General features: G+C 37.9%; 1 long non-coding RNA gene across 1 annotated transcript; it reads right to left on the minus strand.

Annotated features, from left to right (window-relative positions):
- Nucleotides 1-1,000: 1,000 nt before the first annotated feature.
- Nucleotides 1,001-19,151, minus strand: LOC148646301 (uncharacterized). Its single transcript, XR_015927980.1, has 2 exons — nt 18,856-19,151; nt 1,001-3,574 (listed from the first exon to the last, which is right to left on the minus strand). It is a non-coding gene; the product is annotated as an uncharacterized LOC148646301 (long non-coding RNA).
- Nucleotides 19,152-20,763: the final 1,612 nt, after the last annotated feature.

Below are 20,763 nucleotides of genomic sequence, written 5' to 3' on the forward strand. Positions count from 1 at the left end.
AGCTTAACTGTAGGGTGCTTGGGTAAATCCTAAACTGCAACAATGCATAGTGACATGAACCCATAAAAAATGGGCTCATACAAAACACTAGCTATACATAAGCAATTTATTTGTGACTAACACATAATAAATCTTTAATAAAGACTCTATTAGGCTCTGTTAAAGCAGGTATGTATTGCAGTTGATCACAGGCATGGCTCCATTAAATGTCATGAAATTCCATTAAAAAGTCAGAAATTCATTCAAATGTTTTTCAGGTGCTGTATTCGACTGAAGACTATTCCTGGTCAATTGAAGGTGTAGTGGGAGGGGGTGTCCAGTTAGTTAAGAGTTAACTACATATACTGTACATGGATGAGTACACCATGAAGTATTGGTTTATTTGAAGAAAAAAAAACACTCACTATGAATCTGCTCAGCATTAACAGGATTTTCTGTGGCATCTACTTTGCAGTGAAGACAATTTCCATCAGTAAAAGCTCTAGCATGTGCAGCATGAATAACTGTTTAATGTGATTCTCCTCTATTTGGCCTACTTGCAGACAAGAAGCTGCACCTCCAGGAAAGCAGCTGTAGAGTGTCTGGTTGCACTGTGACATTCCATCAGGCCTGCCTGGCTGGACTGGGGCGGGGTGATAAGTTATCCCACTCAGGCGCTTGTAGTACTGACAGGGACATGCTACTGTCAAGAAAGGTGGTGGCACTGCAGTAGCCTGAATATTACACCCACATGCTGAAGCACTTTTGCGTCAGTAGAAATTCTATTAAACTTGTCTAGTTTCTGTGCATATGCGTGTGAGAAAGGGAAAGAGATTCATATTACCGTCAGAGATGAACGTCTGGAAACACTCCACATTCTACACACTCGGTCTCTGTACCATCCTCTGCCAATAACACACAAATGTTCACACAGCTGCCTGGACAACAGTTAAAATAGTAAAATCATTTTAGGTAAAACACATAACAATAAAGTCTGAGGCTGGGATTCGGAACATTAGTATAGTGTTAATAAAAGGGGGCATCTTTATTCACGTTTATTATCAGAATCAGTACGTAATTATAATAATCAGAATTTGTAAATGCAGAGTTCAAGTACAACTTGTGTTCTGACAGCATTTCTTTTATACATATTCAATTAACTGCTACTTAATACATTTTCACTTCTGTGCAATTAGTACAGGTACACAAAAGGCACTTTAAAGAACAATAAAGGCAAGCGAACCGTATGTTAGTTGAATACAAAAAACACATAAAGCATTTCACAGAGAAAAGTCTGTGAGGACTAGCTGGGAGTTTCTGATGATATGTGTTCACAAATGTTACAAACCTACAGCTCTTATCACCCACATCCCACTGTGAAAGTCCCCTGCATTCCACCTAGGGGCTCACCCACAGCCTGTGGCCAGATTATTACCTCAAATTAAACCCCACAAGTTATAAATAACCTTCCATTTTTATAACAAGAATCCCCCCCCCGACTTAAATAATTAAGTCAAATACAGATTTATGTTGGTTTTTGATTTCTTGCCAGCTTTTTTAAGCTTCAACTCAAAGTCACAACAACAAAAAAAACAGTGCAAAAAAGTACCGATCCGATTCAGAACTTTTTTAAAACCCTACAGTTACAGTTTAGGGATTTTTTCTTGTACGGTACATTACACATCAAACAATCATAAATATTCTAATCATGAGAAATGAGTCATTAAAGACCTTACTTAACATACCAACACTTTTAAAAGCACAAGGTACTTAAAACGAAACGCATTAAAACTAATTGACTTGAGGGGAACTGTATTTTTTATATCTTAAAGCAGTTCACCTACAGCTACAGGGTTGTTTGATTAAAGTGTACCAGCTTCCATTTTAAGAAAAGCGCTGTTTATTTATATGGCCACAGAATTGATGGTGCACACTCTTCCTTCAGCTTCCAGTCAGTAAATGCCCCGGGTTTCTTTTTTTTCTGGGTTTGCCCTCCCTGCCACATCTGCTCAGTCAGACTGCCCGGGCAGAAGTGATTCTGCTGATAGCAAGAGCCGAAGGACTTGGCTTTGGCACACGGGCAGATGCTTCAGAATACCAGACTTGCCGCCATGGAGATTGTATTACGTTTTTTTACGGTCCAATAATCCGGGTAGTTTACTGTCTCTCCTATGCTGTTTTTTTAAGAATACTACTGTTCCTTCCTCTTTTAATGTAAATGACAAGTCAAGGCGGGAGTTTTTCACTGCCCTTGTTCTGCTGTCTGAGTGGTGATTCCTATTCAGAGTTTTATAGAGCTCGGACTGTTATTTTTTTACAGGCACTGTCTGCCTGCACCTCCTGCCTGCTAAGGCCACTCATTGAAAAAGGCCCCGCAGGGGTGTTAATTTCCTGTTTGTGTCTGCCGCAGTTGAGTGGGCAGAAGACTGCATTTGGGCTGCCATAAATAAAACAAAAAGTGAAAATAAAACAATAGGAATTGAGACAGAGGCGGGGGAGAAGTGCTTCTCATTGTAGAGGGTACACCACTGTATTGAAAGGGCATCCATATGTGCATTGTGAGTGAAAGTGCAACACATTTTACACCCCCAAACAAGTGTATTTCACTGTGCTGATTTAAACGGATACAATTTTAGATCAAAATAGTTGAACCAAAGAGGGACATTTGCAAACATCATTTTCAATTAATGCAATTTTAGTAGACATCAGAAGATATCAGAGGCAACATATCTTATATACAATATTTCTTCTGTGTCACTCCTTTCACTTAATTAATATATTAATCTTAGAAGAATGTTGATTTGATTTTCTAGGAGTTACGTACATGAGTGTTTTCATCTGGTGAGCTAAGTCTGGTATCACACGTCCTCTAATATCTTCTCAGATAAGAAATGTTAAGTGCAGCTGGGCATTTGCTCATCAATTCTTTTTATGGAGTTGAAAATAGCCAAGAAACCTAATAAACTGGTAGCCTTTTGCAAGTTACAAGGGTTTAGTGCATGTCATGACGCTATTGCTCAACTATATCATCACATCCTGTGCTCTTATACAGCCCAGTACTTTACTAATCGCGTTTGTATAGGTGAAAGATATCAAAGATGTCGCAGGGCAAAAAAGGTGACATTACAGTGCATGTCTACAAGATTTTCAATGGTAACGCACACTACCGGTGGCCAAAGATTCAAGCTAGCTATTTGCAGAATGAAATGGTTGAAACATAAATCAGAAACAAAGCGTAATCTGCCAGCTGTAAAAAAAAAACTGTGATTTGTCTGTTACTTTGTATGTTCTCTTGAAAGCACAGAAGCTTTCCTAAAAGCCATTTATTAATTACTGTAGCTGTGAAAACAAAATGGCCAGCACTTTTCTCTTCATCATTCCCAAACTCAGAGTGTTCTTTCTCGGTGATGGATAAAGAAAAGAAATGATTGGTGCTCAGATGAATAGCTGTGAGGATACTGTCTAGTCAAAGGCGCTTCATCCTTTCCAAATCTCCAGCTGTGTTTTGCTTGATCTCCGAGGATTCTAAACTTCCGATCCTGTCAGTAGAGCCCAGTGTTGCTATTATGAAATGGTAATTGCTGAGTCCACCTCACTGGAAAGAAAAAAAAAGACAACCAGATTTGTACCCAGTGTGGTGCATCAAAGAAACTCTTGAGCTATAAGTCCTATTTAATCAAAGGCCTCCTTTCCGCCTTTCTGTTCCTCAAACATTTGTCCATTGAAGGTTTTTTTCTTTTTTGTGAACTGTGCCCATACCTTGCTCTTTCACACAGAGGTCGTAAAAAAAGATTTGAGAGTTTATAAAGAGCCACTTTAGTTTCCTTTGGCAATTGTAATGGTCAAGCAATAAAACTCAATATCTGTGTAAATTAGAACAATACACTTTACTGGTGCATTCACTGGACTGGGAGTGACAGGACTCCATTGTCAGGCAGTGTGCACGGAGTTGTTTCCTGCAGAGCAAACCACATACCTAAAAATTGTCAGGGTTATGCTGAAGAAGCAAATTTTCAATCACTATGAGAGAAAAACACTTAATATTTATGAATCCAGTGGGTTCATTGTAAAAAACATACACTGGTATGCAATTATAATGACATTTCATCAAAATGAAATAAAATCATTCAATTTTTAAGTCTTTCCTAATGAAAGTGAAATATTGACTCACTTATCTTAAGAAAACATTTGAAGTGATTTCATGGAAGTAGAAGATAGTATACTTTGTCATTTAAAAAAAACTCCTGAGTGCTTTAATTACTACTTCATGAAATAAAAGTCAATAACCCTAATTACTCAAATAATTCATGGGAATTCACTTTAAAAGCAGTAAGTGCTTGGAAATATTTCCAAGAGGTCTGATCCCCTTGCCATCCACAAAAGTTTAGGAAAGGACTGTAATGTTTTGCTCTGGTTTTGTTATGTTTTCGGAAAATGTAAAATGCCCCGATAGCTCAATTATTGAGGTGGCAGTGCTTTCCCATTGCAGGTAAACGTGTGTAGGCTGGCAGCCATTTGGTGGTTAGAACACTTTCACAGTGAGCAGTGAGAAGGAGAATCACGGTCTGCTTTTTGCACTTTAGGTTGTGTTGGCTAAGAAAGCTCTGCTGGTTGGAAGGTCATTTATACCACATAAATGGCATGCCTTGTTTCTCTTTAAATTCAAATGCAGAACTCTTAGGGTACCAAGCACCTGCAAATTACATGATCAGATAACCACAATCTCTCAGAAAATTGATACAATCTGTATACTCAGTTCCCACAAGTCGCTTAACTTTCGGTATTAAACCAATTCTTTGAGTGTTCAAGCTGTTACTGGAAACTGCTAGATTCCTAAAAACGTATATTTTTGCTATGTCAAGTGTTATTTTTAGAGTGCCCATGGATGCTGTATGTGTGACTACAATGGTTAGGGCATTGTACAGTAAGTAGGCACAAAAAGTGGAGTTTCAATTGTGGCATACTTACTCCAAACCACAATTCTTTAACATTGCTCTCTAAAAATAAGTAAATTAAACCAGATGGCACATAAAATAGAATTAAAATAAAAATAAAACATTAAAACAAGGACAAGAACACATTTAAATTTAACATGTCAGATGACAACCTTAGATGGGCATAGTGCATACCCCTCTTCTTAAACAGATTAACAGATAGCACAGCAAACCACGTTTGAGCCTAAGGGCTTGCTAACTCAATTTGTACACTTTAATCTTTGGAATTTAAACACAAATCATATTTTAGCATTTTCCCTTATTTTTCTTGAGCAGCAAAAACCAACAAATAAATGAAATAAATAAGAATGTCATCACACAATTAAATGTCCCTTTAACTACAAGGTCATCCTCTAAAATGCAGTCCTTTGCTGAAATCTGCACATCAAAGCAAGACAAACTTATACAGTATATGCTCTTAATTATATCTATAGCACTCCAAAAATCAAATGTAGAGACAAATGGGTTCTTAATTCTTTGTAATTCATCTTAGCAATGTTATTATCAGTCTACAAGGTCTGATTTGCCTTCTGATCCACATTTTATCTTCCAGGATCCTCTGCCTTTGCCCACATTAAACATATCTTTTACATGACTTCTGCGAATGTACCCAATTAATTGTTTTAAAGAGCTGACACTCAGCTGATAAGATCCTCCAGAAGATAAAGAAGTTGACATGCAACGTTTTGCCATTGAGCCACAGCTGAAACAAGACCTCTTAGAAGGAAATGTTGTGGTAAAGAAGATGTCTGGATTTTATTGGGCCGATGAAAATATATCTCCTTTTGACATCTTTATTTTTCTGACAAATGTTAGTGAATGCAGTGTTGGTTACTGGTAGCAAATACAATAGCAATCAAAGATCTACAGCGTAATGCTGTAGCTATATTATGTTGGTCATGTGGGAAATAATTTTCTAGACTAGATGTACAGTATGGCTTCAAGAGCACTGTTTATCTCTGGCATCAAAAACAAAACAAAAAAATAGATAACATACATTGCTTAGGACAGGGGAAAAAAAACAACTAAACTTTCCTGGTTAGTAACTACTGTACTAAAATCTTGTTTATGCAAACTGTGAAATAGAGTGGTGAAGTGGTATAGAGGGTAGTGCTGTCCATAGTGTCAGGGTCCTGGGTTTGAATCTATCTCTGTCTCTTGGGAGTATTTAAATCCATAGACATGCTGTACGGAGTAACTGGTATCTCTAAATTGCCTCCTGATTGAATCTGTGTGCCATTCAGCATTTAGGCCAGCAATGCCCTATTGCTTGTAGACTAAGCTTTGACTCACTGAGACCATGTAAGGAATAAATGATGGATGATGCTCAAGTTATAAGAGAAAAAAGCACCAGGATGAAAGAACTGCAATTACATGTTCTGAATAAGATTACATTGGTAATGAACCATCACACACAGAAACTTTGCTAACATAACTAGGCAGCTGATAATACCAACTCATCTGAGGAACTACTAATCGGATTCATCTCTAAAGAGATAGTAAAAACGAGTCATTAAAAAGATCATTCAACTCTGTCAACTGCTTAGGTTAACTGGAATAGACGTATGGGGTCATGCACAATAACATCGAAGTCACTTAAGCAAGAAGACAGAGGGAGAGAGAAGCAGCTGTTTCAGAGATGGAGGTGTAAGACATCAGCCACAATTTTAGAAGCACATTCTTCAAACTTATTGAAAACTTAAAACAACAATCTTGACCACTCTTAGTGTTACTACTAAGCATTTCAGCTTTCTATGTAGTGACATGTAGTATTTAAGTGTAATTTTACTTTTAAAATGTGCTTAATTTTAAGAATGACATAAAAATAATATTCTTTTCACAGAAGTATTGCCTGAAGCTGTCAAATACAGGATAGATTGTGCTTATAAAATTCTACCACTGCTGTTCATTTCAGATCAGAGCCCAGAGCACCTACATACATAAGTAACTGTGCATATATTTAGAGATCAGTAAACCAAGAAGGGCTTCTGTTCAAAGTATGAAGGTTTTTGGTTTTTGTTGGCTTTTTTCTTTTCATGACTACCAGACAGGAGCTACTGTAAGAGCGTGCTCTTTCTTCTAGTGCAGGTACATTAATCAGAGCCACAATCTAGAGCAGATCAGCAGATTCACCGATTACACCTGCTCTCCAGCAAATATTTACGTAGATTGAGGTTTCTGAAAGCTGTTTACGGATGAACAGATAAAGTCCTTTGGTTTATCTCAGAACAGTGGTTTCCTTCCAAAATGCAGCATCAACTTTTGGCTGCTGAGGTGCAGAATACTATTACTTTTAACCACTTACTCTCTGCCATTAGTTTGTTTATTCTGCTCTAGACTACAACTCTCTCACCTGCAGGGACTAAGAACACAGGAATACACAGGCATGCTTCTCAAAACCTTTAACTTCTCACATGTTCAAGTGTTTTTTTTAGGATGTCTTTCCTTTCAAACAAAAAACATTTAAAAATATTTTTAAAAGTTTATTTAACTTAGAGAAGATTTTTTAAAGAAATACAAATCAGTCCATGAGGCACATAGTGTATTGTATCGATCAGTAAAACATTTTATGTTTGAATGACCAAAGGGATGAACATATTGTCACATTGTACACAGCAGTACTTTCTTCTGTGCTGTGTTTTTAACAGAGATAACTAGGCCAGCTGATCTGGAAAGCACACAGAATTGGATTATGTCTTCTCTCAATAAAGTAACATATCCTTTACCTCTAGCCATTCTTCGAACAGATCTGATTGGTTGATCTGAGGTGGCGCGACTGTGCACCTGTATAGGGGGGAGTGATAACTGTGCTGAAACCGGGATGACAAAACCTCAGCTTGACCTTGTCTTGAAGGGGTGACCATGGTCTTATTATCCCATTAGAGACAGGTCTTGCTGGACCTCTTGGGGCCACCAGTTAGCTGCCCCCTGTTGTCTCACAGCGCTTTTCCAAAAGAATGCTTTGACATGCATCAGCACAGTGAACAAACATTCTTTTAATCCTCCATGACAGGAGCCAGTAGTTGGAGAAACTGCCTGAACCAAGTGCAGCAGCACAAGATATGTATGGAGGGGGCAGGCTGGAGGAGGAGCTGTTTGTGGTTGGTGGGGGAGATTCTGACCCAAACAAAGTGAGTTTACATCCCCCGCATCACCTCTGACAAAAGGACCAACTTTCCAATACCACAATATTATTACAATAGCAGTAGTTGCATTTATATAGTGATTTTCACTCCCATGCTTACCCACTTGAATTAAGGGGGACCTTAATGGTCTAGATAGAGCAAGCCCAGAGTAAAATTCAGTAAGGAAACTGAGGCTAACCAGCCTGCTCTTATAAATAGTGTCATGGAATCTATAATGATGATGTTTCATCTGAAATATGGCACCTCCTACAGAACTGTGCCCCCAACCACCAAGGTAACACTTGAGCATTGATTTTGAACATTCTGGCCCAGAGAAAGAATGCCATCTGTTGGTCTACGAACACCAGTTACAGAAGCAACTTGGTTTTCTTTGGGGAGCTCCCATCTAGTACTGACCAAGGCTAGTCTTGCTCAGTTTCTGAGATCTAGTCAGACTGGAAGTTGGTAATGCTGTGGTTATATAACAAGACACGGAGTAATGTCTATAATCTCACCTACTCTTCCAACTACTACAAATCAGAATTATTAATTTATACAAGCTGTTGCCCTTATCTATGATGTTTAAAAAGGATTAATGTCAGAAATTTGTTAATTGCTGACTGAAACTATCAAACTAAACTCAACACATCAACAAGTCTGTAGGCACGGTATATTAGTTACTGGTGTGATGGACACTCATTCACTCCTGTGTGTCTCCAGATTATCATTTGTAATGTTACTTCAACCTTGGCAGTGCAAGGAAATGTATGGAAAGAATACACCCTCACATTTTCCACACTCTTGTGTATGTCTTTTAAATTACAGGTGTGTCATCAGACTGATTCACATTCTCATATACAAGCAGCAGACGTTCACAACAAAGTATTGATGTCATCATTTGGTTTTCAGCAGCTTTTACTTATACTCAAGTACATGCTGCAGAACTGGCTCAGCTTAGATTTTGTACTAAGGTTCAACAGAGCACAAGAAGACCCATATGCTGTGCAATTTAAACATGGAAGTGGGTGAGGGTGTGCATTTATGAATGTATTCTTAGGATCTCACTCCAGCTGAGCTTGAGGCTGCTTGTTGCTTAAGAGATGGAGTCTGCAATGTCATCCATTCCGAGACCGAGAGGAATTCAGCATCCCAAATGAGAAAGGGTTAAGATGGGCTGACCCATGGGTTAGCTTTTGCAGCTGTAGTCATTACAGAAACTCAAGACTTGTCTGGAAGCTGAGCGCCATCTAATCTATTCTTGTCGCCATTTACTGACAGGCCTGGACCTGCCCCCACCTCCCACACACACACACGCCAACACACAGGCCATGGCATGCTGTACTTGGAGCAATAACAACCTTCTTCTTTGGTGCTATACAAGGCATTCACAAGCCTTGCTTAGACCTTGACTTTAAAATTTACAGTCAGTTACTTCAGATGAGGCATATCAGTAGCTAAGAGTTTCCTGGCTTAGGGTACACGATTACACAGATTCTATACTTTACCTAGAGTAGCTTAAGTAGACTTACAACACTCTCATCCAAGAGCATATGTAAATGGTCTCTTGTGCTCAGTTTTCCTATGCTTTTACTATTACTATCCCATACATTTAGTTTACCATGCTTTGTATCGTTTGTATCTTTAATAAAACTTTATATTTTACCATGCTGTCATGACACTTTATCACACTTTTGTTAAACTGTTTACTTTTCACTAAGTGCACAATGCCTTAAAGAGTTAAAAAAGAATTATCAGAACCAATAGGCTATGTCACAGAAACAAAGGTTACAAAAAACGAATTTCTTCAAGTTTGAACAGTGGGACACAAGTGTCCAAAATCCTGAAAGGTATTGACATAATGGATAAATCAATCCAAAATGCTGAGCATAAAGTAATGGAAATAATGCAAGAATACAGAGCTTCAAATGAAAATAATGTGGGTTTCTCCCAGATGCTCTGGTTTCCTTCCACAGTCTAAAGATGTAGGGACAGGTAATCTGGTTTCTGGGAAAGCTGGCTCTGGTGTGAGTGTGTGCACGGTTGTGTCTGTGTGTGCCCTGGATTGGACTGGCGTCCAGCTCAGGGTGTATCTGCCTTGTGCTCTTTGCGTGCCAGGCTCCCCCGTGACCCTGAATTGGATTAAACAGTTAGAAAATAGCTGTAAGGTACTGTAGGTGTCTGAAACAAGGTTGCAAGTCAAACTGTTGAAGCTTGATTATCTGGAAATCTGGAATCGTGGCTACATGAGATCTTTAGCCAGATAGCTTCCTCCTGTGTGCAACCTTTCTCAAACTATTGGAAGAGTGCTACCGAAGAAATGTTTCAGTGTTGAGATGAAAATTATGAATATGGAACCATCAAAAAGTGTTTGTAGAAAGAGTTACAGATACACATGATGACACAACAGAAGTACATCGAAAACATCTGAGTAAGAAAGCATGGGCACAGGGAAATAACTAGTTTTGAGAGGGGGTGGGTAGTCTTAAAAAGGAAATTGTTTTGACCCTATTTTCCTGTAAATCTGTTGCCAAAGTTCTTTTAAACAATTTAAATCTGGTGCTCCAGTTTCTCTCCTGCTAGTGCTCATTTGTTTTTGATTGTTGAGGTCTGAATGCTGCGGTTGACATCAAAGAGTCTTACCTTCACTATGGGGTTGGATTCAATCAAGTTGGCTCGTCAGAGCTAATGAAATCTGTCAGGGCGGCATAAATTAGATTAAGGGGTGCCATGCAGCAGATTTCCATGTTAATCCAGGTAATTTCTTTCTGTTGCATTCAATTTCTGAAAGCAGTCAAGAGCCAAAGGGAAAAGAACTGCCCTTGTTTTTAAGTCACAATTGTTCTTGTTTTGTTAAGCTTCTTACTCAACTGCCTGAGAAAGGTAAAGAGCCTAGTAAGAGAATTCGGCAGCAGTCTATAAATCTAACAGTAATGTTGAATTTGAACCCCAACCTGCATCTGGACTATACTGCTGGAGGGCAGAACAGATGCTAATAATCCTGGTTCTTTTAGGTTAAGCAGTGTGTTCCCAAGGACATTTCAGATGGGGACTTGTTTGAATGTTAGTTTAAAGTTCTGTTTCACCACCCATAGGAGGTGAGAACAATGTGATTTGTAAATAATGAATAATCTGATGCAGTTGGTGTTGTAGTTTATCCGTGTTTTTTGAGGTAGGAAGTCAGAAGACGTTCAGTATACAGGAAAACTGAGGTTTATGGCTCTAGATAATACTGACAGAGAGCTATTACTGGCTTACCAGAAAGAAGACTGAAAGGATAAACCCAGACCTCCCACTGAACTTCAGAAACTCTTGGGTTCAAGCCAACATTTACCCTCTCCCCTCAGTAAACAGTCCCTGGCTGGACTATGCTGTCTTCCAACAGAGTCACAGGAATGAACCACTGCCACTCATGCCAGTGAGAGAGCAGTGTGGAGGGAGGAACAGGTTAATGCACCATTTCAATAAACCCTCCAAGCCTCTGATGTTTGTATTTGACCCGAGTTTGTCTGAGAGGCTAAGCTGTGTGCCAGTATATCTGAGGTTTCATCACCTGTCCATCTGCTCCTGATGCTATAAACAGCCTGGCACATGAGAAGCTGACAGCCTGGTCCTTTCTGCAGTACTAGGGACTGCAGCTCTTCAGCTACAGCACATTAGTCATTCCTGGAATACATTGTGAGGGCAGACAACACAAGGCCAAGGGCACAGTAACAGGACACCAGCTCATAACTACTTTGACCAAACCACATAGACAGCTCTAAAAAAACACTGTTAGTGATAAATATTTATGCAAATTAGTAATCCTTTAACAAAGTATTAGTACATATTAGTATTAGTACTGAACCAAAAGCAAGCAGGTCAATTGTAATTCTATTTGGACAATTCTCTCTGTTACAAGTCATTGAAACATTCCCGTACTTGATGAAACATTCAGACTTATCTGTTTCAGGAATAAGTATTTTTAATACAAAATAAAGAATAAGAGTAGATGTTATATCAAAATAAACAGAACAACATCTTTTGTTGATCTTGGCTTGAAGCCAGGAGAGCCGGCAACGTTCTGGTGTGAAAACTGTAGTTCTGCATTTTGGCCAGAGCACAGGTGATAACTGTGCCTTTTGAAACCTAGTTGGTTCTGAAAACATTTCCAAAATGTTGCAGGGCTCTTGAAGTGGGGAAATTGACTCCTCTATGCCTGCAATCCACATAGGCATTTGAGGCAGAGGGACTTAAGGCCACAGACAACTCTGCTGTATGGTTAAGGAGAGTTTACCCTGAACTGGGAAGAATTATATATTTTTTCCATAGGAGGCTTGAAGCAAACAGTCCTATATTCACAACCAGTGGATGTCTTGCAATCTAAGCAACAAAATAAATAAAAGCAAACAGACCGTCTAGTCTAGCTAACTGCTCACTCAACAGCTAAGCAGTGTCCAACTTTAGAAGTACTTGGAACTATGTGCTTTTTGGAATATTTCGGAAATCTACTTTATTAATCCTCCGAGACCTTTTTTTCACAAATCTGCTCTAAAACACAGCACATAGCATTCATATTATTTGAACACTGTATGTAAATATAAATACTATTAATTTCATTATAGAGTGAACAGTTTTCTTTTTCTTAAGAGAATTTATACAATGCCTTGCACATGAGACCTTGCTGTGCGAGATGGACGTTTTGATGTCTATAGATCTTTCAAAACAAGAATTGCTCTCACTTGTTGCCACACATCTGCATTCAATTTGGTAAGGGATATGCAGATAATGTACACTGTGTATCTACAGAAGTAAAAGTTCTTTACTAGATATCTGATGCAATTCAATAATAGTGTTCCTATGTTTATCTCATTCTAATCTTATAATTTATCCCTATTTTGTTTTTGCAATTCTTAATAAAAAACTTTTCAAGTCTATATATACTGTAGTGTGTGTATACAGTATATAGTGTAAAGAAAATCATGGATTGAACTTGTTCCATCTAACCAAACTGGAGATAGAAGTTGGTCAGTTGAGTCACTATAGTAGAACCCACTGGAATCTGTAGGCTCCTTTTCTCTAGCTTGAATGGTTCCGTCTTTAAACACTCTGGAATCCAGCTCTAGAAGCCAAACGTGGAGCCAGCACACAGACCCCAGCAGTCCATTGGAAAGCAATTTACTGCAAAGCATGTAGAGTGTGAAACAGGCAAGCTGGGGAGCGAGACACTTATAACTTATATGAGATTTATATGAGATTATAACTTATATGAGATTGAATAGCGCACAAACCTGAGTTCCATATTAATTTTCAAATAAAAGAGAAAAGTATGGGTCACCTTTCATATTTGTGGAGTGTTACAGGGTAAAATGTACAAACTATATTCTGCATCTTTTACCTTTTTATATTATTTATATATGAATGCATGTTCTGAGAAATATCTAACATCTATGTTAAATTTCAGGAAATTTACTTTGGTAAACAATGCAACTATGCACAGCCGTTGTATCTTCAATGGGTGAAAGGCAAAAGAGACTTCAATTACCAAAAGCCCTACAGTGGCATGGAAAATAAGAGTAGGTGTCTCTAGAGATACTAGCTTCTGCAAAACAAGGTGCATGCTGAAAACCCAGTTTTAAAACGCTTTTGAAATACTATTTTCTCTACACAGTACCAAAAGACAAAATTGGTCTTTCCAGGTCCTTTCACTGAGATTCTCCTAACTACTTTAGTTCCTGCCATTAACGTGAATACAGCATTTCGGGGATTAGTGTTTTTTGTTCACTTCAACCTTACTGCCACATACAGATGTTTTGATTGATCCTTTCAGCTGATCTTTGGAGCTCTGGAGCAGAAGGAAGTTGCTACAGCTCCCTCTGGTGAGAGACTCTGGAGCGGTCTCCATAGTAACATAAAGCAGAGTTCTTCTTAGAAAGGCTGTTGTGGAAAGGAACCAAAGCTGGCAGATGCTGGTCCTGGTGGGGAAATACCTCCCAGTTCAGCTACTGGAAACCAGCCCAGAGCTTTTTACCCTTCTCAGGAAGTCAGCTAGGTCTCCAGTAACCTATATTGATGCCTTCCAAATCTTTTCTCTTAGGACCTTAATGCAAATGAAAATCACATTATCTCTGTCTATGACATGGTCATATGTTGCAGTTTAAATCAATTTTTATAACACATTTACATTGTAATTAATCATTTTCAAGCATGTTGCAGTAGGAAATGACAAGAAAAGACTGAGGGCCAATACTTTTGTCAAGTCATTAGTGCCACGCTGATATGTTATTTATATTGAACACACTGCAGTATGTTCCAGACTACAATAATATAGCACTTTATTGTGATAAAATGTTTGTGTAGACTTTCATCAAATGCACATATTTGATAAACCAATGCATTTATTAACAATCCATAGGATGTGTATACAGGGAGTCAGAAATCCACAAACTCCCCCCATTATGTCAACAAATATAAAGCCACTGAACTGCCACTCATATATATATATATTTAATTCCAGAACAAAATTACAGAGACATGCTCCAGGACCTTCCCAGAACATATATACAGGAAATACCGGGATAAAGAGAAGGTAATGCTATTAAAGACCTACCCTACCGATATTAATGTAACCCTCATGAAAATCCCTAAATCTCACTGATGCTTCAGCCAACAGTGCAGACCCACTGAACTTTGCCGAGAATTTGCCGAGCAGCTCTGTCATAACTGAACTGCTTTAAATCCCTCTTTTCAGATGTCTCCCTGGCACTAGCTGGTACAGAACCTACCAGCTCTCGTATACTCCCGTGGTTATTTTGGGTGAAATAAATTCCACAAAAAACATCATAATGAGCCTATTCAACAGTCATAAACAATTATCAGATGAATTTTGCAGAATGTGGATGACATTTTTTTAACTTTCTAATCCAATTTGGTGAGAGCAGATTCTGAACCCCCTCAGAGGCCCTGACTGTGGCTGTATTTGCTCCCACAGAGCTGAAATTTCCCTTCAGCCCAGCTGGCAGAAGTTATTAGATATAACAATATCTCAGGAGGAAGGGGCTACAGCCTGAATAGGCCCTTTTGTCCAGACCTCTATCAAGGCAGATTAATTATGCATTGCGGAGCACAGTTTTTTAAGCCCTGAATTAGGCCCTTCCTTGTGATTAAAGGACAAACACAGGACCTGAAGGTTGAAAGAACTCCCGTTTCCCTTCAGCAGACAGACTTCTTTAATGAGTAAAAAGCAAAGGAGGGGGGCTGAAAAAAATTGTAATTAAAGAGCTTTATGTATTTACAAGTAGCAGTTCAGCCTGGCATTTAGGGAAAAAAAAGGATTCTTCAACATTTTTTCACACGAACTCGCAGTAGGTGGCTGTGCTTTAAGACACTGTAGCATAATTGGGCTGTACTGTGTTAACCTGCCCTCATCCAAAGGCACTCGAGGGAGTACAGTGAATACAGTCACACAGTATCCTACCTGATTACAGATTTTTCTTCCTTTGTCTTTTTTTTTTTTAAGACCACTGCTGAATAAAAGGTGCTGGCTGGGACTAATGAAGAAAAGGAATGTGTTCTTTCATTCCTTTCTTGAAAGGAAGGTTCCCTCAAATCCTTTTGAAGTTCAGTGTAATGGGACAAAATAAGAATTCATTTAACTCTTTAGACTGCTGATCTTCATAAAAGCTCTTGCCTTCTAGGAAACAATATGCATTTTGCTACATCTATGTATATTTAAACTTCTGTGCACAAAATATTCTCTTACTGTGTGAGTCCTTTTATCACCAGCAAAAATTACAACTAGAAATTAAAATTTTTCATTTATACTGCCTTTAAATGTAGTATAATGGTTCCAACTGTACCATGCATTTAACTTTAAGAAATCTCAGAAAAATATTGATATTCTGAATTTCAAACAATAAAGATAATTCATGATGAATGAATACATGAGTGAATCACTCTTCTTTTAATACTTTCATAAAAACATAATCTTATGGAATGAGAAACTGAAATAAACCTTCACATTTTTATTTACAAATCATACTATTGACTGTTGAAAGGTGTTCCAGCTGCTTTTGAAGCATAATGAGATAAATTACTGTACACTTTAAATTCCTTAGCCCTTTATCCCTTTAAACCTTTATCATCATTATTAAGGGTTTTGAATGATGTCATGATTAGTCATCTAAAGAAAACCAATATTTTCCTTTTTGTAACATGTTTTGCAAAACAGAAACTACAGAAAACATACATATGGAACTGTCAACATGAATGGAATGAAAAGTCACTGTCTCATGTGTATCAATTTGTAGAACTTGAAGAGCTTGGGTATTTTACAAAATAAACACATATAAAAATTGGGTATTAAAAAAAACACTAGATACTATTGCAAATCTTTACAATCCTGACTCCTTTTAAGGGCATACAGATCTCTATGGAGATGTACAGTGAGTTCCTTTTTGTAACCCATTAGTGTTACAGTGTAATATCAAATATCAAAGTCTTACCAGTATAATTCATGAAAGGTGTGTGAAAAATAATTAAGACTTGATACAACTGTGAAGTGGAGTTCAGCTCTCATTCTGCATCCTGTCATTATCACCCCATTGCATCTGTAGATCCATTGACAAAACTGTGTGAATGAAGGGTGTAAGTTTTTTGGGTTCTTTTAATACACTACCTAAAGCCCTCTTACACTTTACTGAATTCTTGAATAATGATACCTGTGGGTTTAGTCATTAGGAAACAATTTGGACTTGCAAGTGATATGAAACAAAAACACAACTAAATCTCCATACAAAAACAGATTATGAACTATGTAACGGTATATACAAGTCAATACGCATTGAAAACTAAGCTGTTAGCACATTGTTCTTTATGGCCTTTAAACTTGATGAAACAGAAGCCTGTTATTCTTTTGACTCCAAGGCCTTTGCCATAGTTGGAACCACATTATACTGTGCAATAAGTAGCAACACCTTTTTTTATTGAAACATCTTTGTATATAATTACGCACAATAGAAACTGATGACCATTCTGGCAAAAGCAAGAATCTTTTTCGTGGTCATCTTATGGAGCCCGTCTCTTAAGGCTACATTTGTGTGCAATTCTTATGATGGTTACTGCAATTGTGCTTTCTCTCCAAGTGTCCTGCACTCAACAATAGTTATCTGGTTACAGGTCTAAGAATGCTGTCCAGTAGGCTGGTGGCAGAAAACGTTTAAAAAACGTACAGTCAATGTTCTATACATTTACTAATGGAACAACAGCAACCCCACCAAAGCTTTCTCTTTTAGTTACAGCATACATAAAGAAAGTCTTATAGTTATTACTATAGGCAGCCTATATGTATTAACATTGTTAATCACATCAAAATTTTAATGACGCCACACTTTCTTCTTCATATGTTGCCATTTTTCTAGTTTGGTTCAGCAGCAAGCCTTAGTACAAAACAGAATCCTAGAATAGCAAAACAGCACCAACCTGGAAATCCAAAATGGTCTTTTACAATAGACATTGGTTTCATGAACTACAGCTTTATCTACTGGATTGCTCCAGACTTCATCTGCTTTTCCCTCCTGGCTTTATTTCTAGGTGTGCTAAGGCAGCTAATTTTAGCAATGATTCTTTCCTTACATGGTGTTTGGTGTTGCTGAAAATCAGGATCTGAGTCACTGCAAGACACATTTTAAATCTTAAATGGACAAAAATAAAAACCTCAGTATACAATTGGCATGTCAAACAGAATAAAATTCAAATTTGCCATTTTTATCACGGTATGCTGTAAAGTTGCTTGGAAAAAAAATTAAATTATTTTCAGATACTTGTATACACAGAGCTACAGCTGTGAAACAAGAACATTCACTACAGGTAACAGGTCAAAACAAACAGGCATCCATCTGCTATAATAGATAGTGTGATATTTGGAAGAGAGGTTTATGATGAGGCCTTTGTCTTATATGACAACCACAGTTTAGAAGTACTATGTAGACTGTTTTCACATGTGCTAGCATGACGTGGTTGACAGAAACATTAGAGGAGACAGTTTAGACTGTCTCTTCTCTTTTCTTGTTTTTTTTCCTGTCTTTTTATTTCTCTTTCGTAAACAAATCATTTTATTAAGGGTTACAGCAGTTCTATTTTATCACCATGGGTGTGTCAGGCTCTGCTTCTGGGCTTGACATTTTCAATTTTTGTTCCAACCTGAGTAGTCAATTAAACAACTATTCTCATTATCATTTATTTGTAAAGTGGACATATTTGAATTTTTCCTCAAGGTTTTCTTAGCAAGACTGACTTCTTTAAAGGTACAACAACCTATAAATCAGAGCTGGTTTAGCTGTAAAGCTTCGCAGCTAATTAGAAAAACCAACTATGACACTGAGAGCGTGGGATAAACAAAAAAAAACTCGGTTTGAGTTTGAGACCCTTGACTTCACCCAATCGTCAGTTATGTTATGTCTTTGCACAATTCTCATCGGTCATAGGGCGCATTATCTCCGTGGTAGGACTAAAGCGTCTTGGTGCACTTTGCTCGTCATTCCTTTATTTTTATTTTTTTGCATCGGTGAACTCGTTTTTAAATTATTGCATTCGGAGATTAGATAACCGTAACACAAAATCCAAAAGTATAAAACGTAAACCAAAAAAAACTTATTCAAGCATGAGAAAATGAAAGCCGAACAACCAAACTGTCACATAAAACTTTAGAGATGTACGTATTTCGGATACCTTTATTAAATGGATTATTATTATAAGTAAAACGTGGCGATTCCGACATCTACCTTTCTATTTCAGTCAGGGTATCCATCTTCTTCCAAATCCCCCATTTCAGACAGGAGTCACTATACCTTACAGGAAAAAAATCACTCTTCTCTCCCAGTACTTATTGTATTTATTTCCACAAATCTAAAGTCTTTTCAGGCGACACTTTGTCTTTTAATAAAACAAAAGTTACTGTTTATTTTTAACATTTTACATTTTCACCTTAAACTTTACACATCCGCAAAAACAAATCGTGGTCTTGTTTACAAAGGTTTTCAGGTGAACGGGATTATGGGAAATGTAGTTTTCTTCTTCAGAACAATGCGGCGAACCATGAAGCATACACTGTCTGAAAGAGCAAAACAATTCATTAACAGCACATTACACAAGGAGATATAAGTGCACAAAAGCAAAAATCTTGGAAATGGCAAAGGAGATCTTGTGAAAAATACAAATCTCTTTGCAATAAACAAGAAGTAATAGTTTTGGCTTTTAGACTGTCAAAATAAACCCAGCCATCTCACCTATTTTTTGTAAACAGAATTAAATTGGCATTTTTCAATAGCTCCTCAACAATAAAAAGTCAGAGAAAGAGAAATCACTTCACTCAATTGTATCAGCGGGCATAATAGGCTCCAGCAGGCTATAGTTTGTTACAATTCAGGACTATAGGGCCAATCTACCTATTAACAGGTTTTCAGGATCTCCTTAAATTGGAAATGCCTGAAGAGCTGGGAGATGTAAGTGAATTGGCCCAATTAAGCCAACAGCAAGGTCATTTAGTTAATGAAGATCTGAGTTGTAATGAGAATTTGCAGACACACCTGCCCTTAAAGACTAAAGTTGAATCACAATGCTGTAAGTGAAAGGGATTGATCTGAGTTTGATTAACTCATAAAATGGAAACATTATTACTTATAGTTTAAGTTCAGTTAGTGATCTGAGGTATGATTACCAGTAAATAAGAATACATCTGACATTTAAGTCTGACATTTTTAGTATAATTATATATATATATTTCTGAATAACATGTTTACTCAGCTTCAGGTCTGAAGGCCTGCTGTACAGCAGCTTGAATAGGTTTCTTTATATCTCCATCTACTTGAGAGCAAGGAAAGGGCTTCAACTTGTCCAATTAAGCACACCATGAGTTCAATTGCGTGCTTAAGAGGTCAGGCAGAACAAAAACCAATAAGAAACCTTTTGACCCTCCAGGCTTAGAGTTGGGTACGCCTGCTTTATTGTCATTGCTCTATAATTACCTCTTACGTACAGAATGTTGCATAAGGTCTTCACTAAATTAGGTTTACACAAACTGTGAAATATGTCATCAGTAGAACTGTTACTAATTCCATTATGAGCCTTCCTTATTCTTTTTAAAAATCTCATATCACCGATTCTCAACCCTGGACCTTTGTCATCTTGCTTCTGTTTCAACACAGTGGTGATTCTGAGGTTAACTGACCCCTTTACTTGAACTTCTTGCATTAAAATAAAGGTGGCATGGCAGTGCAGGTGTGAGCATGGCTGCCTCACAAGGCTGAGGCCCTGGGCGAAGGGGTGGACCTGGAGTGCTCTGTGTGTGGAGTTGGTATATTCTCCCCGTGTTTGCGTGGGTTTCAAGTGACTGTGGGACTGTTGCTGTGTGGGACCTGCGATGGACTGGCTTCCCATGCACAATGTATCCTGCCTTGTGCCCTTCGCTTTGCTGCGATAGGCTCTGGCTTCCCTGTCACCATGTATTGGATAAAGTGATTAGAAAATGGAGGGATGGATTAAAATATACTCTGATGTGTGAGTGTTTTTTCAAAAAAAGAGTTCCATCCATTCACTCTTCAGCTTGCTTATTAAGTTGTTCTTGTGTTTATGTCTAAACAACTTTCCATATGTGACTAATTAAAGGTGTCTAGACACAGGTTGGAATGACA

Source organism: Lepisosteus platostomus, chromosome 17 (assembly GCF_059453375.1).
Source record: "Lepisosteus platostomus isolate fLepPlt1 chromosome 17, fLepPlt1.hap1, whole genome shotgun sequence".
NCBI lineage: Eukaryota > Metazoa > Chordata > Actinopteri > Semionotiformes > Lepisosteidae > Lepisosteus > Lepisosteus platostomus.